Source organism: Choloepus didactylus, chromosome 10 (assembly GCF_015220235.1).
Source record: "Choloepus didactylus isolate mChoDid1 chromosome 10, mChoDid1.pri, whole genome shotgun sequence".
Lineage (NCBI taxonomy): Eukaryota > Metazoa > Chordata > Mammalia > Pilosa > Megalonychidae > Choloepus > Choloepus didactylus.
In genome coordinates, this window is record NC_051316.1 from 70,278,974 (window position 1) to 70,284,973 (window position 6,000).

Consider the following 6,000-nt stretch of genomic DNA (forward strand, 5'->3'; position numbering starts at 1 on the left):
CATATTGTTTATGCATTTACCTGTTGATGGGCATTTGTATCGTTTCCATCTTTTGGTAATTGTGAACAATGCTGCTATGAACATCGGTGAGCAAATGTCTGTTGAAGTCCCTGAGTTCAGATCTTCTGGGTATATGTCAAATAGCAGAATTGCCAGGTCATAGGGAAACTCAATGTTTAGTTTTCTGAGGAACCACCAAACTGTCTTCTACAGCAGCTGTACCATTTTACACTCCCACCAGCAGTGAATAAGTGATTCTATTTCTCTGCATCCTCTCCCAGAGTTGTAGTTTCCTGTTTGCTTAATAGCGGCTATTCTTATAATTGTGAGATGATATCTCATTGTGATTTTTATTTGCATTTCCCTAGTAACTAATGAAGATGAACATCATTAATTGTGCTTTTTAGCCATTTGTATTTCCTCTGGAGAAATGTCTATTCATATTTCTTGCCCATTTTATAATTAAGTTGTTTGTCTTTTTTTTTTTTTTTTTGAGTTGTAGGATTTCTTTATATATACTGGATATCAAACCCTTATCAGATATACGGTTACCAAATATTCTCTCCTATTGAGTTGGCTGCCTTTTCACCCTTTTGACAAAATCTTTTGAAGCACAGAAGTGTTCAGTCTTGAGGATTTCCCATTTATCTATTTTTTCTTTTGTTTCTTGTGTTTTGGGTGTAAGGTCTAAGAAGTTAACTCCTATCACTAAGTCTTGAAGATGTTTCCTTATATTTTCTTCTAGGAGTTTTATGGTACTAGATCTTATATTTAGATCTTTGATCCAATTTAAGTTAATTTTTGTATAGAGTGTGAGTTAGGGGGTCTTCTTTCATTCCTTTGGATTTGGATATCCAGTTCTCCCACACCATATATTGAGGAGACTATTCTGTCCCAGTTCAGTGAACTTGGGGGCCTTGTCAATAATCTGAAGATCTATTGCTGAACTCTCAATTAATTATATTGATCAATATGTCTATCTTTGTGCCAGTTCCCTGTTGTTTGATGAATATGGCTTTGTAAGCTTTAAAGTCAGGAAGTGTAAGACATGCCACTTTATTCTTCTTTATCAGGATTTTGGCTATGTGAGATCCCTTTCCATTCCAAATAAGTTTGATGTCAAACTTTTCCAATTCTGCAAAGTAAGTTGTTGGAATGTTTATTGGTATTGCATTGAATCTGTAGATCAATTTGGCTAGAACTGACATCTTAACAACATTTAGCCTTCTTATCCATGAACACAGAATGTCTTTCCATCTATTTAGGTCTTCTTTGATCTCTTTAGGCATTGTTTTGTATTTTTCTGAGTACAGGTCCTTTACATCCTTGGTTGAGTTTATTCCTAGGTACTTGATTCTTTTAGTTGCTCTTGTGAATGGAATTTTTTTTCCTTAATTGCCTGCTCAGGTAACTCATTTCTAGTACGTAGAAATACTAACAATTTTTGTGTGTTGATCTTTATCCTGCCACTTTGCTAAATTTGTTTATTAGCTCAAGCAGCTTTGTTGTAGATTTCTCAGAATCCTCCAAATACAGGGTTATGTCATCTGCAAATAATTAGTTTTACTTCTTCCTTTCCGATTTACATGCCTTTTATTTCTTTTTCTTGCCTTACTGCTCTTGCTAGATCCTCTAGCACAATGCTGAATAACAATGGTGACAGCGGGCATCCTTGTCTCATTCCCAGACAGAGAAGGAAGGCTTTTAGCCTCTCTTCGTTGAGTACGATGCTGGCTGTGGGTTTCTCATATATGCCGTTTATCATAAGTAAGTTTCCTTCAATTCCTGTTTTGAAGTGTTTTTATCAAGAAATGATGCTGGATTTTGTCAAATGCCTTTTCTGCATCAATTGAGATGATCAAATGAATCCCTTTTGATTCATTAATCAAATTTGATTCATTAATGTGTTAATACATTAATTTATTTTCTTTTGTTGAACCACCTTTGCATGCCTGGAATAAACCCCACTTGGTTATGGAGTATAATTATTTTAATGTGCCATTGGATTGGATTTGCAAATATTTCATTAAGAATTGTTGCATCTATATTCATTAGGGAGATCGGCCTGTAGTTTTCCTCTCTTATAGTATCTTTATTCGGTTTTTGTATTACAGTGGTATTAGCTTCATAGAATGAGTTATGTAGCGTTCTCTTTTCTTCAATTTTTTGGAAGACTTTGAGCAGAAATGGCGTTAATTCTTCTTGGAATTTTTTTTTATTATGAACGATTTTTTAAACTTTATTTATCAAAAAAATAAAAACATTTCCAGACAAAATAAAACAAATGAATAGGAAAAACAAATATCCTGAAATAACTTCATTGCTTCTGATATGCTCCTACCATACCATAAGAAAATTAACAAACCATAGTCATTCCTGAGCATTCCCATATCATTAAGATTACCCTCAATATCTTATCTGTTCTTATTAGATTATTGTTCCCCCTTCACTAACTGCCATTTATCTCTAAGTCCCGTATATTCTACAATATAAGACACTTGTTTTACAATTTTTACAGACTTCACATTAGTGGTAACATACAACATCTCTCCTTTTGTATGTGACTTATTTCACTCAACATTATGTCCTCAAGGTTCACCCATGTTGTCATATGCTTCATGACCTTGTTCCTTCTCACTGCTGCATAGTATTCCATCGTATGTATATACTACATTTTGTTTTTCCACTCATCTGAGGTAGGATATTTAGGTTGTATCCATCTCTTGGTAGTTGTGAATAATGCTGCTATGAATATTTCTTCTTGGAATGTTTGATAATACTCCCCCATGAAGCCATCTGGCCCTGGGATTTTTTTGTAGGATGGTTTTTGATGACTGATTGAATCTCTTTACTTGTGATTGGTTTGTTGAGGTCTTCTATTTCTTCCCAAGTCAGTATAGGATGTTCATGTGTTTCTAAGAAATTGTCCATTTCTTCTAAGTTGTCTAGTTTGTTGGCATACAGTTGCACATAGTATCCTCTTATGATCTTTTTATTTCTTCAGGATCTGTGGTAATGATCCCCCTCTCATTTCTGATTTTATTTATTTGCATTTACTCTCTTTTTGACTTTGTCAGTCTAGCTAAGGGTTTGTCAATCTTGTCAAAGAACCAACTTTTGGTTTTATTGATTCTCTCAATTTTTTTGTTGTTGTCGTTTGTCTCCAATTTATATATTTCCACTTTAACCTTAGTTATTTCTTTTCTTCTATTTGCTTTAGGGTTAGTTTGCTGCTCTTCCTCTAGTTTCTTCAGTAGGTCAGTATGAAAAAACCTTCTGAAAAAGCTACATACTGTATGAGTCCAACTATGTGATATACTGAAAAAGACACAACTATTGGAACTGTAAATCTATCAGTGGTTGCTGGTGGCTGCTCTTACTGTTCAGGGAGCAAGGAAGAGGAATGAATAAGTGGAGCCCAAGGTATTTTTAGGGCAGTGAAATTATTTTGTATGATACTATAATTGTGGATACATGGCATTACACATTTATCAGAACTCACAGAACTCTATAACTCGAACAGTGAACCTCAATGTAAGCCCTAAGGTTTTAGTTAATAATGTATCAATATTGGCTCATCAACTGTACCAAACTGTACAAAAGGAGAAACTGTGTGTTTTGGGGAGAGAGGATATATTGAAACTCTTTGTACTTTGTGCACAATTTTTCCATAAACCTATAACTACTCTAAAATATAAAGCCTATTAAAATTATTATAAATGATACATCTGTTGACAGCTGGATGGATTAGTTCCATCTTCAATTCATCTAAATGAAGAATTGAAAGTTACCCAACTCAGTAGGATCTGACAACTGGATTAGAGTCAGCCCCTTTTCTCAATACCTTTTCCAATATTTCAAATTATCCCTGTGGGATCCATGGCCCACAGGAGGATTCAAGATGGATGAAAGGCACTCTTTCTTTTGTGAAGTGGGAGACAGGCTATTCTGAAGAGGGACTATTTGATCTCAGGGTAGATTTTAGGAAGATCAGTTTTTGGAAAGAGCACATATGGAAAACAAGCACATCTGGAAACCAATTCCTTTAAAACTATCCAAAGTCTCTGACTTCTTAGAAAGTTTCCTTGAATGATCTTGAATTCTGTAGGTCTAGAGAAACAAAAAGTCCCTGAGACACCCAGGAGCAGGGAAGGGACAAGACGAAGCTGTCATCCTCACAACTGCAGGAACTCACAGACTTCAGGAATATATTCTAGCAGGATACACAGAAATCAGAAGAGTAAGAATCTAGCAGTCATCATGAGGACCAGACGCCCCACCTTCTGCCACTATGAAACTCCTGAATTCCAACCCCTCTATTCAGACATCATTCTGGGAAAGAGGAGCCTTACAGGATATGCTTAAATGAGCAAAGACAGCATGATTGGGAGATTACTCTTATAACTGATGGACTACTTGTGCACTGGTCACTGATTTAAGCTAAAAACGAATCATATTTACTTAACAAGCTTAAGAATTTGAAAATATTGTTCTAATTCTCTCTCTTTTGCTGCTATTGTTTTTTCTATCATGTAGTGAATAATGGAGATGAGAGATCTTAGAGAAAATGAACACAGTAAAATCATTTACTAGTCTGAAGCAAATACAGAGTCAATATCACTTTTACTGTTCAGATGGTGAATGAATAACCTTGGTAGAAATGTGCGAATACTGGAAGAATTGGTGTTTGCTGGTCCAGAAACTATTCTCTATCATCCTTGCACAGGAGCCTGTGTGAGTGCCTGTGGGCACAAATGTGTTTGCCTTAACTAGGTGAAAGCTATTGTGCCATGGCAGTGAAAATCTTAGTGCCTCCATGGAAATATCAGATAAAAATCACTTAAAATATTGAGACTTTGTCAGCTTTATTTATGTTTGGATACGTTGTGTGTTACATTCTTTCTGCCCTTGAAAAATGTTACTTTGTTATGGCTTAAAGATGAGGCTCTCTGCTAAGAAAATGGCACAGGAAAACAATTGTTGAACTAGACTGTTGGTTCTTTATGCTTACAACTAGTTGAAATTTTGCAGTTTTGATAGCTTTTCAACTACATGAAGGGCTTAACAATGCAATTCTAGAATCTTATATAGGATCAAAATATTTTCTGATTTTTGGTTATTTGAAGCTATACATGCATCAAAGTCTTCATATTTCTAATTCGTTTTTTACTTGTTTTGTTTTTAAAGGGAAAATTTCATAAAGAGTGTACCCAGAAGCTATTTTCCTGGAATGTATCTAAACAGAGGATTCCAATTTGAACTAGTAGAGGGCAAAACAACATTTGTTATTTGAATGTATTTGCACAGACTGTCAACAGCAATGGAATAAAGCACCTCTAGTCATTCACATGTCCTACTGCATTTGGTTATTAAGATAAATGCTATGACCTATAGCTGGTCAATTTCATCCTTATTAAAGACAGCTAAGATGATTCTGTTTTGTTTTGTTTTGTTTTATTATTTATTTATTTATTTATTTATTTATTTATTTTTACCAGACTGCGGCATTTAAATACCCTTCTTGGCAAAGAGATACCAGAGGATCAAGCTGTTAAAATCAGGGTGGAAAAAAAATAAAAAAATCCAGTTAAAAACTATTTTAGGGACATTCTGATGGGTTCGGGGTAGGTAGTAAATAACACTGCAGAACAAGTAGTACACAGGCATCACCATTTTCAAGCTAACTTCCCCCTCTCTATTTTGCATTATTTACTTATTCTAGATTCCCATAAATTTATTAGCCGTTCCAATGAAATGACTTATGGAAGATTTTTGTCCAAATTGTTTTAAAACTAGTTACCTCAGTTGATAATACTACTAATAACATGGCTTTTTGATTCAACTATTGGGAACAATTTAAAATGATCAGTATTTAACATGAGAAAAATAAAGTCATCTTAAATATTTTGATATCATTTATAAAAACATATATTAATATTCACCATTATTTTTAAGATTCCAAGTTAATGACAAATAGACAAAAACACATAGATAAGATCA